This window comes from Triturus cristatus, chromosome 5_1 (assembly GCF_964204655.1).
Source record: "Triturus cristatus chromosome 5_1, aTriCri1.1, whole genome shotgun sequence".
NCBI lineage: Eukaryota > Metazoa > Chordata > Amphibia > Caudata > Salamandridae > Triturus > Triturus cristatus.
In genome coordinates, this window is record NC_140587.1 from 70,971,039 (window position 1) to 70,996,585 (window position 25,547).

The 25,547-nt window shown below is 49.9% G+C and overlaps 1 protein-coding gene, 1 long non-coding RNA gene and 1 pseudogene across 2 annotated transcripts in view; 1 reads left to right on the plus strand and 2 right to left on the minus strand.

Annotated features, from left to right (window-relative positions):
* The window catches only part of LOC146830206 (uncharacterized), a 219,114-nt gene that overhangs the window by 84,626 nt on the left and 108,941 nt on the right, over window positions 1-25,547 (plus strand). The gene's annotated exons all lie outside the window — the stretch shown is intronic.
* LOC146830207 (uncharacterized) overlaps window positions 1-25,547 on the minus strand; it is a 195,064-nt gene that overhangs the window by 16,125 nt on the left and 153,392 nt on the right. The window lies entirely within an intron of this gene.
* LOC146830208 (5.8S ribosomal RNA) lies at window positions 1,639-1,796 on the minus strand (annotated as a pseudogene).

Genomic DNA, 25,547 nt, shown 5'->3' on the forward strand with positions numbered 1-25,547 from the left:
CTAGAGGGCAAGCACAGGTTAGTTTAGTTGTGTATCTGATTTACCCTGACTAGGACTGCGGTCCCTAGGTGGAAGGGTGCAAACCTCTGCCAACTAGAGACCCAATTTCTAACATTACTCATGAGCATCTTCTTATATCTTTGATGGGGGGATGTAGGCTGTTGGAGGGTTCGCAGGTAGTGTTGTATTGAGGGGTCACAAAATAAAACTTGGAGTCACAGATTGGATATTTGGGGTTTATTCCATGTCATTTTCCTCTAATTTAGGAGGCTAATCCCGATACAAGATACAGACTTGACCAGACATTGCGTTTTGCGTGTCATTACTGGGTTCTAGTTTCAATCCTTTGACCACATTCTGAAGGTGGCCTTGACTTTGGAACCAGAATACATGGTTTTAAACCCCATCTCCCATTGTGACGGAATTGTGTGATCTTTGGCAATCATATGTTGAGCATATTGCTCTGCTTCTGGGTTTTCAAAGATTAGAAGCACTTCAAGCTGATAATAAGCGTTTGATAAGAAACGGGACTGGAACCATCACAAATTGGATATTACAGCCTTTGTAAGATAGCTGCCTCTCTAAAATATGGCATAGTGAGAAAGTTACAAACCTTGAATAAAGCGGTTCTGCATCACATGGTTCTCCTACTTGACCAAAATGTTTGATCTTTGCAAATCAAATACTCCTGAGGTCTGCAGTCTCTTATCTGCATTAGGTCAGAACTTCCAACAGGTTCAGTTGAGAAAAGGAGGACCAAGGACAATTTCCTAGGATGGGCCCAATCTGCACTTGATTATGATGTAATATAGCTTGTTAGCTAAACAGTGGATAGCTGACATGTGATGACCACTTGGACCGCCATCATGCCACACAATTTAGCTATCAGGAAGGCTCAGTTCGCCGATGACAAATGAGATAGTTTGAATGTCTCAAATTTGAATCCCTGAAACACAGAATCAGCATTCTGAAGTCAATAAACATGGTTGCTGTGTTATTTATTGTGCTTAAACATGGAGGAAGTGTATTATGAAGAACAACTTTCCTGTATAGTATAAGTTGGCTATTGGTCTTGCATTCATATTTACCACTCACTTTGGTCTGCATGACTCCAAGAAGACACGATCCTGGTGCGTCAGGGGTTGCTACTGGTCTAACTCCATTTCTGCTGTGAGCCTCGATCAGAAGGACTTGGTACCTCTGTGATCGTAGTCTGATGCAGAAGTGTGGGGAAGCCAGACCCTGCCCTGGGCTGCAGAAGGAGGGGTCCCCTCTTTTACAAAGGGGGGTTGTAGCAGCACATCCTTTCGCAGATCAGAGAATGAGGCTCATAGGGCCGGGATCAAAATCACCACTAACGGGCAAGCAAGGTGCCTTCCTTTCCTGTTAATGGAAGTGGGTGTCCAAGACAGTGCACACAAGACATTCATGGGACACAACAGATAATGAGGTCTCATGGGTTTTTCCCATCCACAGCAGAGTTGGGCGCCTGCTCAGCCCACTGATTGAGAAAGGCTAGGACTGCGGGATCCTGCAACAGGCGATTGGGGACTGACCATTGGAGGATGAAGGAAGTTGAGTCCTGTACAACAGCCCCAGCTACACCCTGGGAGAGCCCCAGACCAATTGATGTTTAGGCAACCCTCAGACAGGCAAAGCATCGACTGTAACTCAGGGCCATAAGGTGCGTTCAAAGAAAGTATTGATGATCAATGTGTACTGCTATTTGCACTAATTCTTACAACGAGTTGTATTCTTTATCAACATGGGAGTCAAGTGATCCACTGCAAAGAGTCACTGGCAACTTTTGCAATCATCACTCAGCTGCGGTTGCAGGAGAGGCAGGAGAACGGCAGTGCTTCCCGTCCACCACCCACAAAGCAAAATACTCTTACATCTCATCAGGCTTCCTGTCTGAAAGTCAGCCTTTGTGATTTAAAGGAAGTTAGTTTCCAGATGCTAGGATCAGGAGACCCAGCCTGCCACCAAAGTGGGCTTGCAAGTGAGGAGCTGCCATGCTGGTGGAGGCAGTCAACTCCACTGGTGGCCCTCCCAGACTCCTAGTGGAACCACACGAGTCTTCAAACTCCAGCCCAGTCACACAGGACTGAGCAACCATAAACCTGGCAATGAGGTAAGGACATCCCACCTTCACATCGGCTGTCTGTCATCAGTCCAGAGGGAGCCAGGAGTCCATCCCGGCATGTTCTGAGACCCTGGCTTAGACGGCAAGCCCAAAGAATGCTGGCAGCCTGGGACCCCCCCCTTTCCCGGTGGGAGAAACCGAGGGGAGATGAAGCATGTCTCAAGCCACACAGTCAAAGCAGCTCATGCACTGCCTGCTTAGAGTTCACACATGGAACCCCGAGCTGCTGGTCGCAGTGTCCCCTCTCACCACTTGAAGCAGTTCAAGGTGCTCCGAATCTCCACCGAGAGGAGCCGGGGTTCCCTCATGGTTCCAACTCTTTGTCATCTAGGCTGCCCTGTCACCTGAGATGGGCCAATCAGAACCCGTTCAGGCCAAGATCAGGGATAGGAGGGCCCTAGTGACAGGGCCTTTAGGTGTTTCTAGCCCAGGGGGGCATTGCAATTAATTTTCCTGGGGTTGTACTGAGTGAGCATGGTTTCCATCTCTGGAGGGATTTTGTTGCATTGTTGTCCACCCACAGGTCCCGGGGTCACCACCAGGCCTCCATCTGTTGGTCGGGTCCGGCAGAGAAGAGTAGCCCACAACGCACTAAGTCCAGCGCCTGGCAGTCAACGACCACTCCACCAGCCAGCATGCAAGGAGCGGGTCAGGCACTGTGCCTCAGATCCATCTGGGAGGCTGCTGAGAGTTTAGGTTGTCACCATCAGTCGCTCAGGCAGCTACGCTATTAATGATATTTCCACAGTTTTACCTAAAGAGACCTTATTACTACTTTTACTTCCTTTAGAGGATCAAGTCTGATCATTTTCTTGACACTCTGTGAAGACTATTACTGATCCCAGCATGGCCGCTGTAAGGACATCATTAAACCATCTAACGAGTAGTAGCTTTGGGGGGGGCACAAACGCCAGGGACTTATTCAATGCAAGCTTTTGACCTTCACTTACTGGGAATTCCTTGTTCATAGGAAATCATTTCTATCCCCAATCCCTGTCATGAACATGCTTCAGCAGGTTACCTGCACTCATCGGTGATGGGGAGATAAACACTGATCTGTTCAAGGCAACACATGTGCAGCCCTGGGCATCTAAGGGTGTCATAGACACGTTATAGCTCTAACTTGTGTGGCTGAATACCTGTTGTTTCCACCTAGAAGTTTAATCCAACTTCTGGGCGTTGTGTAACTACCAACTAAGAATGACCGTGCACCACCACCCAGAGTCGACAAAAAGCTATCAATTTTTCAATCCTTGCTGCTTCCATTTCCCAGGCTCCCTGTCTGGAATTGAACCCTAATTCCCTCTTACCCGTAGTCACCTTGATAGCCAGAGAAAGTACCAATGAATGTGAACAGGACAGATATCTAAATGTATTGTCGCTGTCACTGGGATTTGCACTCAGCCAGAGGTTATCTAGAGTCACCAAAGCAGCCAGGCAAGCCAGGATTGGGCTGATAAATGCACCCATTCCAGGACGTCAGGCCTCTTCAGCATATATTTTCTCTATAGTTGCCACATTTATCCAATTAAGAGAAGGAGCAATTAAAGAGCCATAAAGTGTTTAATGAACCAATTTCAGATTCGCTGTTCGAGCCATGTGTACTTACACCTGCATGTTGTAATCTTTGGGACAAGCATATGCTACTGTCAGGATCAACTAGTTAGCTGCACCTGTTGGAAAGGAGTAGGAGCCATTTGCCTGTCATGCCTGCAGGGACCTTCATACTTTTCAGAGCCTGGGTTGACAGGGATTTTATATGGGCACCAGTGGGCCCAGCCTTCTCCGCTGCTATGAGAGGGAGAGGCGGACCAAGGTGCAGCCTGAGCAACATGCAGGGGTGCCGGCCTGAATGGTCATTACCAGCTACTCCAGAAATGTGCTTATTGGAGAACGGCAACTGAATGGTATGTGGGATCCAGATCAGGCAGTATCCAGGGTTAATACCATGACCTCATCCACTCTGGTCAGACCCAACAGCCGTGGAGCTCAAGCTCCCATGCTGTTTGACATTCTCTCTGCTGGATGACTTCCACAAAAGGCGAGCCTATGAGTCAGACAGTTCAGGCGAGGAGGAAGCTCTTGCTTAAAACAACAGGTGAGGCTAGCCAAGAAGTCTATCCATAAATGGACCGAGTGTACCCAATTGATCAGAGTACAGGCATATGAATTCTGCGGTTGGTTCCCAGAGCCGCAGAGGTCAATTTCCAAAGCCCCAATGCAAGGAATTAGGTCCCAATTTATATGTTGGAGAGAAGGGTGCTCCATTGCAGCGGCAAAGGAGTACCCGCCCTGCCAACATAATGGACCACCCGCTAAATGTAATTTCAGGCGGACCATTAGTTTGGCCACAATGAACACTACTCCATCTCCACCACGGGCAAAGTTTTACTACAGCTTGGGGTGTAAGGGCTGTTGAAGAAACAGCTACATACACTCCCGACAAATTTAGATGGGTGGATATTAAGCTATAAATTACAGTTTTGTAACCCCCAGGCAAATCCCGAGGCACAGTAAAATCCGTATAATGTCAATCCCCGCAATGGAAGTAGCATTTTTTTTTCTTTACAAAAAAATTTCCTGTTTCTGTATGTTCCTTCTGCAAAGAAAAGAGAAATAATCTGTGCTACAGGGCTGCATCCTGTTGACGCAGCTCTGTCGAACGAAGTTTAATACATTGGCAGGAACCACCATGACAGTAGATCCTGGAAATGCCATGTATCCCTTATCAAACTAAATTGACATGCCGAAGTACGTAAGATCGATCCACATGTTTAACTTTAAGTTAGGTCCCTGTCACATTGTTAATCATGAAAGTGACCAAACCTGTCAGCTTAGCACGTGAGCAGCCATCATTAATTATATTCCATAACCGACTGAAGACAAGACATAATGCAAAAATAGGGTAAATAAAATGGATGTCTATCATGATTTTTGTAACAACAGTGCTGACTAGACCTTAACCAGCAGGCTGCCCTTCAAAGGGATGTCAGCTTTACATCTCTCAATACAACAAGTGAGAGGAGGGTCTAAGGGAAAAATAATTTAAAGACCTACCCAAGTCCAAATCCCCTATTCCAAACTGAAGCAACTACATAGAAAGGACTGGGGGTCTACAAAGAAACACAGTAAGTGATATATATGCTGATGGAAGGTCTTCTTTTACCCCTGGCAATCCGAGCTGAGCATGATTGCCATCAAATTATATCATGTGATAGAGCTAAATTTTCAAGCCCTGTAAGTCATTATTATCACGTGGTAATCTGCCACATCCATGAGGGTGACCTTTAGATCATCAAGGTCCCTTCCGTGGCGAGCTCATATGCTCTTCGTGGATGCCATTCCCCACCGAGGCAAACAATTAATGCCACAATGTGTGCAAAAAAACATAGAAAAAACTATGAGTACTATAACCATATATATGGAGTTATAGTACTCTACTATGAATCAATAGCGGGGGCTTGAGTTAACTCCTTTTGGTTTTACTAGGTGTGAGGAAAGAGATATTGCCAAAACATCTTTTCACATAACCTTTTTATATTTCACTGCACTGCATTACATAGTTTTTTTCATAGTTTTTTCTATGTTTTTTTGCACACATTGTGGCATTAATTGTTTGCCTCGGTGGGGAATGGCATCCACGAAGAGCATATGAGCTCGCCACGGAAGGGACCTTGATGATCTAAAGGTCACCCTCATGGATGTGGCAGATTACCACGTGATAATAATGACTTACAGGGCTTGAAAATTTAGCTCTATCACATGATATAATTTGATGGCAATCATGCTCAGCTCGGATTGCCAGGGGTAAAAGAAGACCTTCCATCAGCATATATATCACTTACTGTGTTTCTTTGTAGACCCCCAGTCCTTTCTATGTAGTTGCTTCAGCTTTACATCTCTGCCTGCTCTACAGGAAGGCTCAGGGAAAAGGCCCATTCCACCTGAAAGGTGCTGAAAGGCAGCCAGGGATCTAGACCACTGGGGCCCTAGGGCAGACCGGCTTAGGCCCTCACAGCTCCTGGGTGTAAAACCGGATGGCAATCAGGCCCCTAGGGCCTTATCCCTACAAATACGGAGCAAGACCACCTGCCTTTCTTGTAATCCTTGCACACAAAGCGACAGAGAGGGAGATTCAAGCAAAAGTATCCAACCTCAAATAAGTCCTCATTGTAACTTTCATACAGTCTGGCAATCCGGGCATATCATGTATGTTTGAGATAAAAGTGACAAGGTGGCCTGGCTTGATGGACAGCCATCTGGTCGCATCATATCATATGAATCAGATTCTGTTTTCTCTTCGAGAGGCTCGCCGGGATAGGATCTCAGAGACCGAGGTGGGCCTCAGACACAGGGCTGTGGAGGGCCTCATGGAGCCCTGACCGAAGCTTTGACATACCTTTTTACCCAGGGCACGTGGAACACACAGGCAGGCCAGAGAAGGGACCCATCCAGAGCTTTTTCAACCAGTCTGGTAAGGACCTGCTGGTGTAGTATCCCCATCCTGGGTTCTCAGTGGCATGGTGGGTTAGAAAATGGACCAAAGGCTTAATCATTCTGTTGATGGTGACTCTGCTACTGTAAAAGGTAATTTCTCCAATTTTTCAAAGAGTAGCATGGTGTACTTCGCATCTCTGAGTTCCATGGTCAGTTGTCTATTTGTCAGGTTGTAAACTGAGAACAGATTTGTGTCTGTAATATATCGCCATGGAACGTAGCCAGAACGCAATGATTGAAGCGTCCAGCTGTGAAGCATTATAGCACGTAGCTGTGATTGTCCGTTGTTAGACCTGGCATCATTGGCGTGGGTCTCCCTTCCTCTATACTCTCCCTATCTTTTATATTGGCTAGATTTAGATGTTCTGGGCGCCGTGCCACTGCTACTCAGTGCCACAGCGCAAATGCTCCCTGTATATAAATGACTGTATGAATAAGGATAACTATAATACCTACATCGGTGTAGCCTGTTTGAATAGGGAGTTACCTTCCATTTCACTGTCGCTCCTGCGAAACGATCCATTCTCATAGGCCAGGATGGGCCAGTTAAAGATTGCTTTCTATCGTCCTATCAGGGCCTAGGAACCTGATAGGACCCTTGAGTTTGATATGTATTTGCTCAGGACATTAAGGGGCACCTTTTAGTAAGGACCGTTTCTATATTGCAAGTGTTGAAATAGCTTTTCTGAAAACGTGGTAGTTTCTTGCCTAAGCTTTACTGTAGGCTGTTGCACGTATGTGTATTGGCCATCTGGTTTTGGAGCAGCAGGGCCAGCTGGGTCAGACCTGGCTGGAGAGAGAGATCGGTATTCAGAGCATGGGGAGGGTTGACTCTTTGATCCGAGCAGGGCCGTGCCTGGCAAGGTGAATGATGGCTCCACATCCCACTGGGTGTCTGATAGCAGACCCCCTCATTCTGAAAGGGCAGGATGTCGCCTCGGAAACCAAGTGCTCCCCGACCCCACCGAACTGGTTCTGACCGGAGTCAGTGATTTGCAACCTTAGAGAACAAAGACTTTTTTAGGCATAAAATGCTGCACTGGAACTTTGGTCAAGTGTGTTCCTTCTGGATGTCAAGACGAAACTCTGTCCGAGTGAACAGAGGAAAGAACTTTGCAACTTTCATCAAGCTTGCTGAAGAAACGACCTGAGGGCCTAAATCGAGAGCGTCTCCTGCAGAAGTCTCAGGGAGATCAGACTTCACCCCGTCCGCCGTAGGAATTCCTGTGCCAGGAGTTCTGATTGCAGGTGAGGCCTCCGTCGAGTAATCCGGAGCCTCTAGTTCTACTGTGAGGACCGCGGACTGGGCGCTTCTGAACTTTTGCTAAACCTGTGCGGGCCGCTGCAGCTAAGAGAGAGCTGCCACTGCTGAGAGCCCACCTGAATCGGAATTGAGACTTTCTATACTGTCGCTGAACCTGTGCGGGCCGCTGCAGCTAAGGGAGAGCTGCCGCCGCTGAGTGCCCGCCTGACTCTGGACCTTTGAACCTTCTTGCTAAACCTGTGTGGGCCGCTGCAGCTAAGAGAGAGCTGCCGCCACTGAGAGCCTGCCTAAATCTGTATCTTCAAACCTTTCACTGGATTCGTGTGGGCGGCTGCAGCTAAGAGAGAGCTGCCGCCGCTGAGAGCTCGCCTGAATCGGCACCTTCGGACTTTCCGCTGAATCTGCGTGGACCGCTGCAGTCGAGAGAGTGCTGTGGCCACTGAGCGTCCACTGTGGTGCCCGCCTGGTCGAGACCCTAAATTGTCCCGTAGGCCGCCACAGCCAAGAGATAGCTGCTGCCACTGAGTGCCCACACCCTTTGCTACTGTGCACCATCGTGATTTATCCCGTGGGCCGCCGCAGCCAAGAGAGAGCTGCTGCCGCTGAGTGCCGGCACCCTTTGCTACTGTGCACCATCATGATTCGTCCCGTGGTCCGCCGCAGCCAAGAGAGAGCTGCTGCTGCTGAGTGCCCGCACCCTTTGCTACTGTGCACAATCATGATTTGTCCGGTAGGCCACAGCAGCCAAGAGAGAGTTGCTGCCGCTGAGTGCCCACACCCTTTGCTACTGTGCACCATCGTGATTTGTCCCGTGGGCCGCCGAAGCCAAGAGAGAGCCGTAGCCGCTGAGTGCCCACACCCTTTGCTGCTGTTCATCATCGTGAATTGTCCAGTGGGCCGCCACAGCCAAGAGAGAGCTGTAGACACTGAGCGCCCACCCCTTGTGCTATTTTTCATCCTCGTAAGTTGCCCCGCGGGCCGGCGCAGCTAAGAGAGAGCTGTGGCCGCTGAGCGCCCACACCATTGACAACTTTGCATCCTTGGGATTTGTTCTGTGGGCTGCCGCAGCTAAGAGAGAGCTGCTGCCGCTGTGAGCCCACCACGGAGCTGCACAACGAGAGTCATCGCCACCACGAGCCCGGATCGCCGCAGCCGTGCGCTGCTGCCACTGAGCACCTGCCTGCCCCAGAGTGCTAGAATCACTGTGAGTGCATGCTGCAGACCTCAGCCTCCAAGACCTGTGGCAGCTGGGAGTCCACCTGTCACCATATCTGCTTCTTCCAGAAGCTGCGTGCTGTAGTCCCTTCCAACGACAGGTACCTGGTGCGCAACGGGCCGCATAGGCCCCGGCCCTGAACTCAGTCCGTGTCCCGTTTTGGGTGAATATTTTGTTGTCTCTTTTAGTCCCTACGGGTTGACGTGAATTGTAGTTGTTGAAACGCTTTGAGAGTTAGATAAAGATATAATTTTTCTATATCTACCTGAGTTGTGTCCTTTTGTGGTGACATTACTGCCTTATTATACGTGGCCATAAACGCTTCACACACTGCCTCTGAGATAGGCCTAACTGCTCATGCTACGTTACCACAGGGTTATCAAAGGGGGTAGCCCACTTGCCCTAACTTAGGAAGAAGGGTCCCTATTTGGACATTTGCGCCAGCCATGGCCAACTAGAGACCCCCATTTCTAACATTGGCGGTCAGCGGTGAGGATCAGGACTTGCCTTTATGATCCACGTACAATAACTGGTGAACACCACTGGTGAGTGTAGACCAAGCGCAGCCACATTTTTTTTGTAATTGTTTGGTTGGTTGTCTTAGTAGTGACTTGTTGATAGCAGCCATGAGTACTGCTAGTAGAGGAAGGCCAATGTCCAATTGTAGGAAGGTGGATATCTGACTATGGTTACCCCCAACTTTTTGCCTAGTGTCTAGCTGGTTTTTTGACTTAGTTGGCCTGAGATCCTGCCATTCAGGGCCTCAGGCTGTCTGCTCTCTCTTTAAAATGGACTCCATGTACCTTAGGTACATACCCAATTGGTAAGGATCACCTTATTGGACCCTGTACAGTGTACCCTAGGTACCCAGGGCATAGGTGTACCTTAGGCCTCCCAGGGGCTACAGCATGTATTATGCCACCCCTGGCCTGGCCTTCCAATCAGACACAACTGGCTGATCACTCAGCTGGGGCAAGGTCGTGTAATCACCCCTTGCTTAGATATAGTATACCTATATCTACCCTTAAAATAGACACATGTGTACCTATCAGCCACTCCTATGGCAGGCCTTAACAATCCTGGAGGCAGAGTGCTTGGTAACATGTGAGATGGTGCTCTAGCATGAGCTGAGCCTGTCTTCAGCTTTCGGAACCATGTCCTTATAGCTGTTCTATGATATAGCCTACCATATACTCTTAAAGTACCTTATTAATCTTAAACGGTTATGGTAACTATGGTTTGGCTTTATCAAAACATGTTGTGTAAGGTGTCTAACACTTTGGAATAATACCCCCATACCATTTCTGGTGATGAGGATATTATTCCCCCCTTCTAGAGGAAGAGACATGTTAAAATCCTACTTTGCTGTCTAACTCTGACCAAAGCCTCAGCATCACAAAATGGATGCTGCTGCCACAGACACGAGTCTGACCTCCTGCAGCTGGGAGCCCTCCCAGCCAGGGAGGCCTGGACAATAGGTTTCCTGCTTGGGGAGGTGCTAGCACCTCCCCAGACAGACTTTAGTGTATTGGGGCAGGGAGGGCTGAAAGGAATGAGACATGCCTGGGGCACACAAGGTGTCCCATGCATAGTCCAGTTCAAACCGGTGCTTGGGCACTCCAGCCCCAGCTCTGGCGCGAAACTGGACAAAGGAAAGGGGGTGTAGCCACTCCCCTTCCTGGTCCCACCCATAGGAGGGACCTTGCAGGTAGCCCAGCCCACTAGCCCAGTATATTAGTAGCTAGTTGGGCCCTGCTAATTTAGATTAACCTGAATCTGCAACTTGAACAGAAACTCTGGACCTTCGACATTCGACCTCAGGAAGAAGACTGAAGAAATCTCCCTTGTGGCCAAGGAGTGACCACCCTGGGCAACCAGGCACCATCCAGCGACCGCTGCTTGCTTTGTGACTGAATCCTACGAGGGACGACTGCAGAGAGTGACCAGCGCCGAGACTTCCAGACACCTCTGAATCAGATCCACATCTCCAGCGAAGCTGAGACCCGTGGAGGCGACGAGGGACGTGGGACCGGCGACTTGGGAAAAGTGGCTAGTAACTGACTAGCGCGACTTCTGAGGCTTCCTCGAGGCTGTGCTTGGGAATTGAGAAGCCCCACTCCCGAGCACCATCTGCAAAGAAGACCAGCTCCCCACACTTCACGTGTTCTGCGTGGGGCCCTTCTGCACCTGTGTTGCTCGACGTGTTGTCCGGTTGCTGGCCCGTTGGCTAGTAGCCTCTGCGATGACGAACCTTTACTTTCCACTTGCTGGTCCGGCTCCTCCAGACTGGCACCCGCACCTCTGTGAAAGAGAAGCACCCCAGACCTTCCTGGTCTGCACCAGAAGCAAGTCCTCCATCCTGCGTGGGTTCCGCTTGCCAAGGCTTGTTGGGTCCTGACTCGACTTCGATGCCGCCGACAGCAAGAGCCTTCGTGGGACAGCTCACCTCCTGGTCTTGGTCGTCCTCGACATCTCCTGGTACCCGTGGCTGCTGCGACAAGCTTCACCTCTTCACATGCATCTTCACGACATCGCCTGGTTCCTTCCCGGCTCCTGGCTGGTGACCTAGACTCTGTCCCTTCTGCTTGCAGGTTCCTTCCTTCTTGATCCCCACCTTGGGATCCACCGGACACTCTGCACTGACTGCCTGTCAGCAACTTTCCTTCAGGCATCCATAGAAGTCCACGGCGAAACCCGACGCAAGTTCACACCTATGCACCCGCAGCCCGTGGGCTAGGTAACTTGGGTACTTCGGTGCTCACAAGGGTATTGACTATCCTAGGGTCTAGTTTCCGAGTCTCGACTTTCTAGCTATACCAGAAGTGTCCTAAAACTGCTTATTTCTAACTGCTAGTGATTCTATCGACTTTTACGTATTATGCGTGAGTGTTTCCACTCTGCACCGGAATCCCGTGGGCCTCCCACTTCCTAACTGTTGGTAGTATAGTGTAGCCCCAGCGATTCCCTAGGCCTAGGCCTATCCTGTGTTTGTGACAGTGGTCCTTATACCACTTACTTAGTATATGGTTTGCGTGGCCCCTAGGGCCTAACTGTATTACTTACCTGTGTGACTTAATGTATGCTTAAATAAGACTGTGTTGTACTTACCTCGAATCTCATAAAGAGTGCTGAGGGTTTGCCTAGAATAAATACACTTTATTTTATATATATATCTGCTGTGGTGTCCTTTCATTTGGTATTCAAGGGGTTACAAATGGTATAACAGCTGGCTTCACATGCCATACAGAGTTTAGCCTAAGACTGCTCTTGTCCATGCTACCACTAGGATAGCTGGTCTATAAGGTTGACTTTACAACCAATCACCATAAGGGTTGTTTGGACTGATATAAGGTATACACTAGAATTAGTGACATCATACATCAGGCCAACTTCTCACATTGGTGGCAGCGGTGGGATTCAAACCCACGCCTGGCCAACTTCTCACACCAATGCTTCGGAGGATCTCACCTTTGAGGAGGAAAGATTAGATACCTATACTGCCAGACAGCTGAAGTCACTTTGTAAACAATTCACAGTCTGTGTGATAGTCCTCTCTAGGAAAGAGGAGTACCAGAAGGCGCTAAAGGCCTGGTGGGAAGCGAGAGAGTCCACCGGGGATGAGGAAGAGAATGCTGGAGGGCAGCCGGATGGTGCAGGAGAGGGGGGTGGGGATAGAACACCCTCCAATCTAGGTACTAGTGTATCCCAAAGGAGCCCGACCCCAGAAGAGCTGGAGGACAGGGAGAGAGATAGGAGGCATAGTTTGGAGATGGCTAAATTGGAAGGTCAGAGGATCTTGAGAGTAAGAAGTTAGACATTGAGAATAATCAATTGTCAATTGAACTTGATAAAATGAAAATGGAGCATAAGAGAATGTTAAGGGAGATAGAGATCAGGACGAGGAGTGTCCCGGTCTCCCCCTTTGGTCGCCGCAAAGCTTTAGTAACTCCTGAGAGTAGAGTTTATATTCCTAAAGATGTCATTAAGGATTTTCACAAGAGTGAGGATATTGGGCAATGGTTTGCCACATATGAGATAGCAATGGTGTCCCACTGGGTCCCTGAGAAGGATTGGGGAGCGGGGTTGTGGGGACGCTTTGTGAGTGATGGTAGGGATACCCTGTTGGACCTGCCTGAGGAGAGCAGGATGGTGTATGCCCATATGAAGGAAGCTTTGATGACCCGTTATGGTTTGACCCCAGAAATGTACAGGCAGAGGTTTAGGACCTGTAAGAAGTTAGAAGGTACCACATGGGTTGAATATGTGTCTTATTTCTGCAGAGCAATGGATCGCTGGGTGAAAGGTAGCAAAGTGGAAACTTTTGAGCAGTTATACGATTTGTTTGCGTGGGAGCATTTTTCTAGTAACTGTTTTCCAGAGCTACGCCAGCACTTAATTGATAGCAAGCTGACTAACCCTTGGAAGCTTGCTGAGGAGGCGGACCGCTGGGTGAGCACCCGGGTCCGCAAAGGTTTTATGGGAGACTTCACCAGAGGTGGGCAGGGTCCCCAACAGAGAAGTGGGGGACAAGGGTAAGCCGAGGGAGTTCCAGAAAGGGCCCCAAAGTAATTCCCCAGGGAACCAAGCAGTGGTGTCCCAGCCTCCCCCTGAGAAGAAGCCGGTGTCCGCGACAGGAAGGCCTGTTCAGAGGGGACCGCTTACTTGTTTCAAGTGTGGTCAAGTGGGCCACCGGTATTATGATCCCCAGTGTTCCCAGAGGGACCCCCATGCACCCCCTTGTTCACCACCCCGTGCACCATCCCGCCAGATTGCCAGTGTAGCCCTGGGGGGGTAGGAGATGGAGGTCCAAGGTGGGTGGGATCCCATAGAGTTAACCCTTGTCCCGCTAGGAGACTCTGAGAAGGTCCCTAACCCCACACTGCCCAATAACACTGAGAAGTACCGGCAGTGGGTGACCATCAATGGCCATAGGGCAGAGGCTCTCAGGGACACAGGAGCTAGTGTGACTGCTGTCAGCTCAAGGTTGGTGTCCAAAGAGCAGATTGTCCCCCATGCGTTCTGTCCCATAGTATCAGCAGACAACTCAGAGAGCCAGTGTGAGGTGGCTCAGGTTCCCTTCGAGTGGGGGGGGTCTCAGGAACTCTTCAAGTGGCTGCGAGGCCCGCCATGCCTGTAGACTGTCTGTTGGGCAATGATCTAGAGAACTCCTTGTGGGCTACGGTGGAGAGAAAGTCTCATTTGGAAATGAGGGGCCTGCCTGAGTGGGCATGCGCAACCACTCGTCCATGGCAGCTCAGAAGGGTGTTCAAGAGAGCCTGGAGCCTGAAATGATAGCCCAGGCCCCTGCCTTAAAGAGAAGGGGTAGGAGGTGTGGGAAACTGGCCCCGCGGTTCCCACGGTCCCGGAGGGAGCAGACCTTGAGGGGGATACCCTGGAACCTACAGGGGAACAAGTGGCTGAACTTGGTGACCTACCAGAGCTGAACCATTGGCAGCAGGAAGGGGGGCCCTCCAGGGAGGAATTTTGCGAGCAACCAAGAACCTGCCCTTCTCTTGAGGGGGTACAGCGACAGGCTGCCGCCCAATCAGCAGGTGATCAGACAGGGTCACATTGGATCTATTGGGAGAATGACCTCCTTTACAGCGAGCCTAAGGTTGCTGAGCCTGGGTCAGCCTGTGTGCTGGTGGTACCCCAGCGCTTCAGGACCTTCCTACTGGGGTTGGCTCATGATGTACCTTTGGCCGGACATCTGGGGCAGACCAAGACCTTTGAGATACTGGTCACCCACTCCTATTGGCCCCAGATGCGCAGGAGCTCAGATGCTCACTGCAGGACGTGTGAGACTTGCCAGGCAAGTGGGAAGAGTGGGGGGAAGATTAAGGCCCCCCTACCGCCCATCCCTGTTGTGAGTACCCCATTCGAGAGAGTGGGCATTGATATTGTGGTGCCTCTGGATCCCAAGACAGCCATGGGCAACAGGTTCATCCTGGTTTTGGTGGACCATGCCACCCGGTACCCCGAGGCCATCCCGCTCAGGACAGTGATGGCACCCATGGTGGGACGGGCACTGATGGGGATTTTCTCCCGTACATGAAGTCTCTGTGGGAGGAGTGTGGGGGAACGTATAAGTTCACGACTCTTTACCACCCCCAGGGTAATGGGCTGGTTTTGAGATTCAACCGGACCCTTAAGGGCATGATTATGGGCCTAGGGGAGCCCATGAGGCATAAGTGGGATGTCCTCTTGCCATGCCTGTTGTTTGCCTACCGTGAGGTGCCACAGAAGTCCTTAGGGTTCAGTCCCTTTGAGCTACTCTATGGTCCCCCGGTAAGAGGGCCTCTGAGTCTGGTCAAGGAATGCTGGGAGCAATCTCCCAGGAAACCTCCCCAGGAGGTGTTTAATTACATGCTGGCCTTCAGAAACCAGACTTGGCGTTTCAGGAAACTTGCTGAGGCAAACCTGGAAGCCAGCCAGGAAGAGATGAAACGCTGGCACAATCAGAATGCCACTCTGATCGAGTTTCAGCCTGGATAAAAGGTTTGGGTCATGGCCCCAGTGGAGCCCTGTGCGCCCCAGGATAGGTGGACCGGCCCCTTTGAGGTGGTGGAGCGCAAAAGTCCTGTTACCTACGTGGTGGACTTGAAGTCTCCCAGGAACCCCTTGCGGGTCCTACATGTTAACCACCTGAAGCCCCACTTTGAGAGGTCTGAAGTGGGCATGCTTCTGGTCACAGATGCTGGGATGGAGGAGGAGAGCGAGCCCCTTCCCGACCTCCTGTGTGCCGGGGAGCGAGATGGGTCAGTGGAAGGTATGGTCCTCTCCCCCACACTGAAGAAGGGTGATTGTCGCCAACTGTTGGGGCAATTCAGTGATCTGTTCTCCCTGGTGCCTAGTGTCACTGATTGGTGTGTCCATGACGTGGACACCGGGGACAGTCTGTCAGGATTGCCGAGCGCAGGACGAGGTGCTCAGAGTCTGTGCCGGTGCGCATGCTCAGAGGTGATCGGAGTCTGTGCCGGTGCGCATGCTCAGTGAACTACGAGACTGTTGAAAAGGCGGAACACGCCAGGACTCGGTGCTTCGCGTTCTAGTGTTTGCCCCGTTGTTGCGTATTCCGTTTCCTGTTTCCTGTAAACAGTTCTTGTATTTGGATTCTAGACGCCGTCCGAGGCGTTCCTTTGCTGGAGACCCTGTTCGGGTATCAAAGACTTCGTCTTGGCCATTCCCGTACCGGAACTTTGTACATCTGAACTCCGTACTCGACTCGCCTGCCTATCTGGCTTTCCCAAGGCTGGGTGAGCTAGCGGCTTCCCCGCTTGTCGTAATTGAGGCATTCCTCTACTTTACTTGTCCTGCCTCCCTCGACAGCCCCGCATACCCAGCGCTCCGCCCGCCTTTCCGGAGCTGTCTCCCGAGGGCCGGCCGGGTGTCTGGGGTGCTTTCCCTGCCCAACTGTTGCTTTAAGCATACCCAGCGCTCCGCCCGCCTTTCCAGAGCTGTCTCCCGAGGGCCGGCCGGGTGTCTGGGGTGCCTTCCCGGCCCCGCTGTGAACTCCGCTTACCCTACATTCCTCCATCCTGTCGTCATCTCCGCTGGTGCTGCTCTCACCTGAAGTGAGGTGGTCCCTGGGCCGCTTTGGAGTTGGACTTCTGAAACTTGCCTTAATTGTCCCAGTGACCCAGGAGAACTCCGAAAGAAACATCACCTATTCACACTGCTTTCTGAGCTGTCTACGAGCAGTGTATCGTCTAATCATCGTCCTGCTTGCATACCTGGTAACGGGGAAAAGCATGTAGTGGGGAAGGGGAGGCATTGAGAGATTAATGGTACTTATATTTATTGTCTCTTATGTTCTAAGTTTAGGAAAACGTATAGAAGGCTTCTTCTCGGACTATCCTCTGCAAGCTTCCTACCCCTAACAGCAGATCTTAGGTATTCATGTATTTCTAGTTCCATCTTACAGTTGAATATCATTCCACTATTCTCTCTCCCTGTTTTCCTAATTCTGGTATTCCCTTTTAGAGACACAGCATCCAGGGCGTCCTACAGAGACCAAACTTCAATTGTGGTGTTACATCCCGAAAGAGCAGTGGACTATAGCTGTGGAGATATTTTCCCCTCTTACCTTGTTTTGTTTCCCTGTTTTCCCCTAGTACCTGTGCGCTCTAGGTTCTGATAGAGGCACTAGGTGCTGGTGGAAGGCAGGGGCCAGCGACGTCTTCTTCTGGAACTCCGTGGCGCTCCTGCAGAATCCTATTGGTAAGATCCTTACAGAACGCGAAGCCCAAGTGGTTATTCTGCCCGAGCGCCATGGACAGACAACAGGTGACGTTGGCGGACTTAGCCCACATGTTAGGGAATTTACAGGTAGAAACACAGGCATTGGCCACTCGAGTGAACGCCATACAGAGGGATCAACAAGGGGAGGGAAGGTCCGGGAATCCCACACAAGTGATTCAGGTTAATACACCACCCTCTATACCCCTTGCTCCTCCAGAGCGGTTCTCAGGTGACTCGTTGAAATTCGCTGCCTTCATTAGTCAGTGTCAGTTGCATTTTACATGTAAAGCGCACTGTTTTCCTAATGATCAAGCTAAGGTGGCATTTATGATTTCCTATCTGGGGGGGGTCAGCAGCCAATTGGGCAATCCCTCTGATCGAAAGAGACGATGTTTTGTTACAAAATTATGTGGCGTTTAAAGAAGAATTTCAGAAACTGTTTGACAAACATACCTACACACAGTCTGCAGACACCGAACTACTGGCCCTAAAACAGGGAAATACTGATTTACCTTCTTACATCACATCCTTTCAAAGACTAGTGGTGGAGGCTGAGTGGCCAGAGGAGAAGCGTAGCACCTTGTTCTATAGAGGTTTGAGAGAGGATATTAAAGATGCATTATCCCAAATTGTGGATCTTCCCCGGTCTTGTAAGGAGTTGATCGAGTTAACCATCAGAATAGACCACCGAATGCAAGAACGCAAGAGAGAAAGAGGTAAAACAGACGTTCGTATCATTACAGTAAGGGAGAAGAAACCGGATCCTGTCGTTAGCAGAGAGGAAGGAGAACCTATGCAAATAGGCACGTTGAGGGGGCCATTAACACCTGAAGAGCGGCGTCACCGACGGGAGAACAAATTATGTTTATACTGTGGGAAAGGTGGTCATTTTTTGAAGACCTGCCCCACCAAGCCTACACAGTCCAGGAAGTCGGAAAACTAAAAAACCTGGAGTCCTGTGAGACAAGGACTCCGGGTTATTCTGGTTTGAGTGTCTCCTCCACAGAACTTCCTGTAGCCTCTGGTCATTTCTTCGTCCCAGCAGTCTTGACTTGGGAAAAAGGAGAGAAGAGAGTACCCATTATGATAGATTCCGGTGCCTCAGGAAATTTTATGGATATAGCCTGGGCTCAGGAACAACAAGTGAAAACCCATGACAAGGGGTACGAAGAGACCGTGACCACGATTGACGGAAGTATATTAAAATCCGGGCCCATTACTCATAAGACTGAGGCCGTTACAATTCTGATGGAAATCAACCATAAGGAGCATGTGTACTTCGATTTGATACAGTCACCTCAATTTCCACTCATACTAGGTCTACCCTGGCTCAGGTTGCATAACCCTCTCATTGACTGGCACAAGGCAACCTTGCAGTTCAGACCTGAGTCTTGTGGGTCACATATTCTGGCCTCTAGTTCCGTTCCGACTTCCCCTGATCCTGGGGACACAGAGGGGTTGCCTGAGGTCTATCACGATCTTCTTTCTATCTTTGATCCTAAAGAAGCTTCTGTTCTCCCTCCTCACAGACCTTTCGATTGCAGAATAGAACTGCAAACTGGAGCCAAATTGCCTTTCAGTAGAGTATACTCCTTAACGGAAAAGGAAAACATCTACTTACGAGAGTATCTAGACAAGATGTTGGAGCTTGGGTTTATTCGCCCTTCCAAATCCCCTGTTTCCTCTTCCTTGTTTTTCATACCCAAACGGGAAGGCGGTTTACGCTGTTGCATTGATTACAGATCATTAAATCAAATCACCATAAAGAACAGGTATCCCCTTCCACTCATCTCCTCGCTGCTTGATCGCGTACGTGGCGCTAAAATCTTCACAAAATTGGATTTACGTGGGGCTTACCATCTGGTCCGGGTCGCAGAGGGAGATGAGTGGAAAACAGCATTCTGTACGAAATATGGGCTGTTCGAATATTTAGTAATGCCCTTCGGCCTTTGCAACGCCCCTTCCGCGTTTCAGTTTTTTATCAATGAAGTGCTTAGAGACATGCTGGATAGGTTCGTTATAGCCTACATTGATGATCTGTTAATCTATTCCACATCGATACCAGAACACATCTCCCATGTTCGACAAGTGTTAGAACAACTACACAACAACCAATTATATTGCAAACTGGAGAAATGTATGTTCCATGTTCAACAAGTTCCCTTTTTGGGTTTCATCGTTTCGCCCTGGGGATTAACTATGGATCCACAAAAGGTGGAAGCGATTGATAGGTGGCCGGCTCCCCAAAAGGTGAAAGAAATACAAAGTGTTATTGGGTTTGCCAATTTCTATAGGCGCTTTATTAAGGGCTTTTCGAGGTTGGTAACACCTATCACAAACTTATTGAAAAAAGGAGCTCCTTTTGTTTGGTCAGAAGAGGCTGATCATGCATTCCAGGAACTAAAGAAGGCATTCACACAAGCCCCTGTGTTGCGACACCCTGATCCTGAATATCCGTATATAGTGGAGGCAGATGCGTCCAATGTTGCTGTTGGAGGGGTGTTATCGCAAGTAGATCAGTCCACAGGGGAATTACATCCTGTCGCCTACTTCTCACATAAATTAACTCCCGCTGAATTCAATTACGCAATTGGAGAGAAGGAGCTGCTGGCTATTAAGAAGGCATTCGAGGTCTGGAGGCAGTATTTACTAGGATCAAGACACTCAGTCACTGTATATACGGATCACCGTAATCTACAATTTTTGAAGTCTGCCAAGGCCTTATCAATGAGACAATTAAGGTGGGCCCAATTCTTCAGTGACTATGAGTTCACCATTCAGTACAGAGCTGGAAGAAAGAATGGCAAGGCCGATGCATTGTCCAGAATTGGCTATGAGGTCCCTGAAGAACAAATAGAACCTCCTTTTATCATCCCTCCCCATAAGATCATAGGGGGAACCTCCGAAGAGGAGTTCTTAGCCAGGGCAAAGAAGGAACAATGCACTCCAGAAGGCCGAGAACTGATAGAATCAGTGGAACACTGTATGAAAGATGGGCTTGCCTATGTGCAAAAGGGCATAGTCATACTAACTACAGATTTACAAAACCAGGCCTTAGAGTGGTGCCATACACATCCCTTAGCAGGGCATCCAGGGATTAAGAAAACCATTGATCTGTTGATGAGATGGTTTTGGTGGCCCACTTTAAGAAAAGATGCGGAACAGTTTGTAAAGACGTGTCACGTCTGTGCTCAAAGCAAGAGTTCCCATCAAAAACCCATGGGATTGTTGCAACCACTACCAACTCCACCTAGTCCCTGGCACACTGTGTCTCTAGATTTTATAGTGGAGCTACCTGTGACCTCCAAGGGGTATAACACGTTACTGGTAGTGGTAGACTTGTTCACAAAGACAGCACACTTTATCCCGCTGAAAGGTCTCCCTACAGCTAACACTCTCGCCATCGTATTTCTTCAACATGTGGTAAAATTGCATGGGTTTCCCGCAGTGGTAATTTCAGACAGGGGTGCCCAATTTGTTTCGCGGTTCTGGAGAAAACTATGTGCCTTGTTACAGATTGATGTGCGTTTGTCTTCTAGCCATCATCCACAGACCGATGGTCAGACTGAAAGAGTCAATCAGTGCTTTGAGCAATATATACGAGCTCAAGCACTGACTTCCACATCTGATTGGGATGACATGGTATGGATGGCTGAGTTCGCATACAATAATAGTCAACATGCATCCACCAAATACACTCCCTTTTTCTGTTCTTATGGTTTCCATCCTAAGGCTTTCCTTACTCTCTCTTCCTCCGAGTGCACCAATCCGGCAGTTGATTTGTTTATTCAGGACCTTCAATCCATACACCAACTCACTCAGGCTAATTTGGATCAGGCGAAAGCTAGTTATAAGAGAGGGGCAGATCTCCATAGACAAGCTGAACCACTGTACAAGCCAGGAGATGAGGTATGGTTATCTTCTAGACATATCCCTATAAGAGGCTCATGTAAGTTCAAGCCCAGATTTTTGGGTCCATACAGCATTACAAGAGTAATTAATCCCGTAGCTATGGAATTGAAGCTACCCATAAGTGTAAAGGTACACCCTGTTTTTCATGTTTCCCTATTGAAGCCAGTAGAACCAGGTACACGTCTCCCTCCAACACCAACGCCCATAGCAGTTGAAGGAGACGAAGAATATGAAGTCGAATCCATAGTTGACTCCAGAAGGAGTAGACGCCGTTTACAGTACCTAATTCATTGGAAAGGTTATGGGGTGGAAGAACGGTCCTGGGAACCCGCAAGTCAGGTACACGCCCCTAGGTTAATACGTCAGTTTCACAGAAGAAATCCTCACAAGCCCAAACCAGTGGGGGGTGTCCTGGGGGGAGTGTACTGTCAGGATTGCCGAGCGCAGGACGAGGTGCTCAGAGTCTGTGCCGGTGCGCATGCTCAGAGGTGATCGGAGTCTGTGCCGGTGCGCATGCTCAGTGAACTACGAGACTGTTGAAAAGGCGGAACACGCCAGGACTCGGTGCTTCGCGTTCTAGTGTTTGCCCCGTTGTTGCGTATTCCGTTTCCTGTTTCCTGTAAACAGTTCTTGTATTTGGATTCTAGACGCCGTCCGAGGCGTTCCTTTGCTGGAGACCCTGTTCGGGTATCAAAGACTTCGTCTTGGCCATTCCCGTACCGGAACTTTGTACATCTGAACTCCGTACTCGACTCGCCTGCCTATCTGGCTTTCCCAAGGCTGGGTGAGCTAGCGGCTTCCCCGCTTGTCGTAATTGAGGCATTCCTCTACTTTACTTGTCCTGCCTCCCTCGACAGCCCCGCATACCCAGCGCTCCGCCCGCCTTTCCGGAGCTGTCTCCCGAGGGCCGGCCGGGTGTCTGGGGTGCTTTCCCTGCCCAACTGTTGCTTTAAGCATACCCAGCGCTCCGCCCGCCTTTCCAGAGCTGTCTCCCGAGGGCCGGCCGGGTGTCTGGGGTGCCTTCCCGGCCCCGCTGTGAACTCCGCTTACCCTACATTCCTCCATCCTGTCGTCATCTCCGCTGGTGCTGCTCTCACCTGAAGTGAGGTGGTCCCTGGGCCGCTTTGGAGTTGGACTTCTGAAACTTGCCTTAATTGTCCCAGTGACCCAGGAGAACTCTGAAAGAAACATCACCTATTCACACTGCTTTCTGAGCTGTCTACGAGCAGTGTATCGTCTAATCATCGTCCTGCTTGCATACCTGGTAACGGGGAAAAGCATGTAGTGGGGAAGGGGAGGCATTGAGAGATTAATGGTACTTATATTTATTGTCTCTTATGTTCTAAGTTTAGGAAAACGTATAGAAGGCTTCTTCTCGGACTATCCTCTGCAAGCTTCCTACCCCTAACAGCAGATCTTAGGTATTCATGTATTTCTAGTTCCATCTTACAGTTGAATATCATTCCACTATTCTCTCTCCCTGTTTTCCTAATTCTGGTATTCCCTTTTAGAGACACAGCATCCAGGGCGTCCTACAGAGACCAAACTTCAATTGTGGTGTTACATCCCGAAAGAGCAGTGGACTATAGCTGTGGAGATATTTTCCCCTCTTACCTTGTTTTGTTTCCCTGTTTTCCCCTAGTACCTGTGCGCTCTAGGTTCTGATAGAGGCACTAGGTGCTGGTGGAAGGCAGGGGCCAGCGACGTCTTCTTCTGGAACTCCGTGGCGCTCCTGCAGAATCCTATTGGTAAGATCCTTACACAGTCCCCCCATTAAGCATAAAGTTTACCGAGTGACTGACTCGGTAAGGGCCTACATTAAGGACGAGTTTACCAAAATGTTTGCCCTTGGGATGATTGAGTCCTCTAGCAGCACGTGGTCCAGCCCAGTGGTCCTGTTCCCGAAAGCTGCAGTGCCTGGTGCCACCCCAGAACTTCGGGTCTGTGTGGGCTACCGGGGCCTCAATTCAGTCACGAAGATTGACGCTCACCCCATCCCCAGAGCTGATGAGCTTGTGGATCGGTTGGGGGCTGCCAAATACCTCAGCACATTTGATTTGACATCTGGGTACTGGCAGATCCCCCTGACCGAGGGAGCAAAGGAGAGGTCAGCATTCTCCACACCCGATGGGCATTACCAGTTCCGGGTGATGTCCTTTGAAATGAAGAATGCCCCTGCCACATTTCAGAGGTTGGTCAACAGAGTGTTGGTTGGTCTGGAAGATTTCAGTGCCGCCTACTTGGATGACATTGCGGTGTTTAGCTCCTCTTGGGACGACCACCTGCGCCACCTCTGGGAGGTATTGATGGCACTGCGGAAGGCAGGCCACACAATCAAAGCCAGTAAGTGCCAGATTGGGCAGGGTTCTGTAGTATATTTGGGGCACCAGGTGGGGAGCGGCCAGGTGGCACCCCTGCAGCCCAAAATTGAAACTATCCTGACGTGGGAATCCTCCAAGACTCAGACGCAGGTGAGGGCCTTTCTTAGGACTCACGGGGTACTACCGGAGGTTTGTCAAGGGATATGGCAACATTGTTGCACCCTTGACTGAGCTGACTTCTAAGAAGCAGACCAAGAATAACTGGACTGGACTGACACCTGTCAGAAAGATTTGACACCCTGAAGAGTGCCATGTGCACCGTGCCCGTGCTTCAGGCGCCAGACTTTTAAAAGGAATTTGTTGTCCAGACGGACGCCTCAGAGCATGGTATAGGGGCTGTTCTGTCACAGATCAATGAGGAGGGACTGGAAAAAATGGTAGCCTTCCTAAGCAGGAGGTTACTTCCCCGGGAACAGAGGTGGAGTGCAATTGAGCGTGAGGCATTTGCTGTGGTCTGGGCGTTGACAAAGTTGAGACCATACCTGTTTGGGACTCATTTCCCGGGTTCAGACAGACCACAGGCCCCTTAGATGGTTGATGCAGATGAGGGGTGAGAATCCTAAGTTGTTAAGGTGGTTCATTTCCCTACAGGGTATGGATTTCACGGTGGAACACCGCCCTGGTACAGAGCACGCCAATGCTGACGGTCTGTCCAGGTTTTTCCACCTTAGTGTTGAGAACCCCCAAGGGGATGGGTAGTTCTCCCCACATTTCAGCTGGAGGGGACGTGTGTTAGACCTGGCATCATTGGCGTGGGTCTCCCTTACTCTCTACTCTCCCTATCTTTTATATTAGATGTTCTGGGCGCCGTGCCACTGCTACTCAGTGCCACAGCGCAAATGCTCCCTGTATATAAATGACTGTATGAATAAGGATAACTATAATACCTACATCGGTGTAGCCTGTTTCAATAGTGAGTTACCTTCCATTTCACTGTCGCTACTGCGAAACGATCCATTCTCATAGGCCAGGATGGGCCGGTTAAAGATTGCTTTCTATCATCCTATCGGGCCCTAGGAACCTGATAGGACCCTCGAGTTTGATATGTATATGCTCAGGACATTGAGGGGCACCTTTTAGTAAGGACTGTTTATATATTGCATGTGTTGAAATACCTTTCCTGAAAACGTGGTAGTTTCTTGCCTAAGCTTTACTGTAGGCTGTTGCGTGTATGTGTATTGGCCGTATGGTTTTGGAGCAGCAGGGCCAGCTGGGTCAAACCTGGCTGGAGAGAGAGATCGGTATTCGGAGCATGGGGAGGGGTGACTCTTTGATCTGAGCAGGGCCGTGCCTGGCAAAGTGAATGATGGCTCCACCTCCCACTGGGTGTCTGATAGCAGACCCCCTCATTCTGAAAGGGCAGGATGTCGCCTCGGAAACCAAGTGCTTCCCGACCCCACAGAACTGGTATAAAATGCTGCGCTGGAACTTTGGCCAAGTGTGTACTTTCTGGATGTCAAGACAAAACTCTGTCCGAGTGAACAGAGGAAAGAACTTTGCAACTTTCATCAAGCTTGCCGAAGAAACTACCCGAGGGCCTAAATCGAGAGCGCCTCCTGCAGAAGTCTCAGGGACATTAGACTCCCCCCGGTCCGCCGTTGGAATTTCTGTGCGAGGAGCTTTGCTTGCAGGTGAGGTCTCCGTCGAGTAATCCGGAGCCTCTAGTTCTACTGTAAGGACCGTGGACTGGGCGCTTCTGAACTTTTGCTAAACCTGTGCGGGCCGCTGCAGCTAAGAGAGAACTGCCGCTGCTGAGAGCCCGCCTGAATCGGAATTGAGACTTTCTAAACTTTCGCTGAACCTGTGCGGGCCGCTGCAGCTTTGGGAGAGCTGCCGCCGCTGAGTGCCCGCCTGACTGAACCTTTGAACCTTTTCGCTAAACCTGTGTGG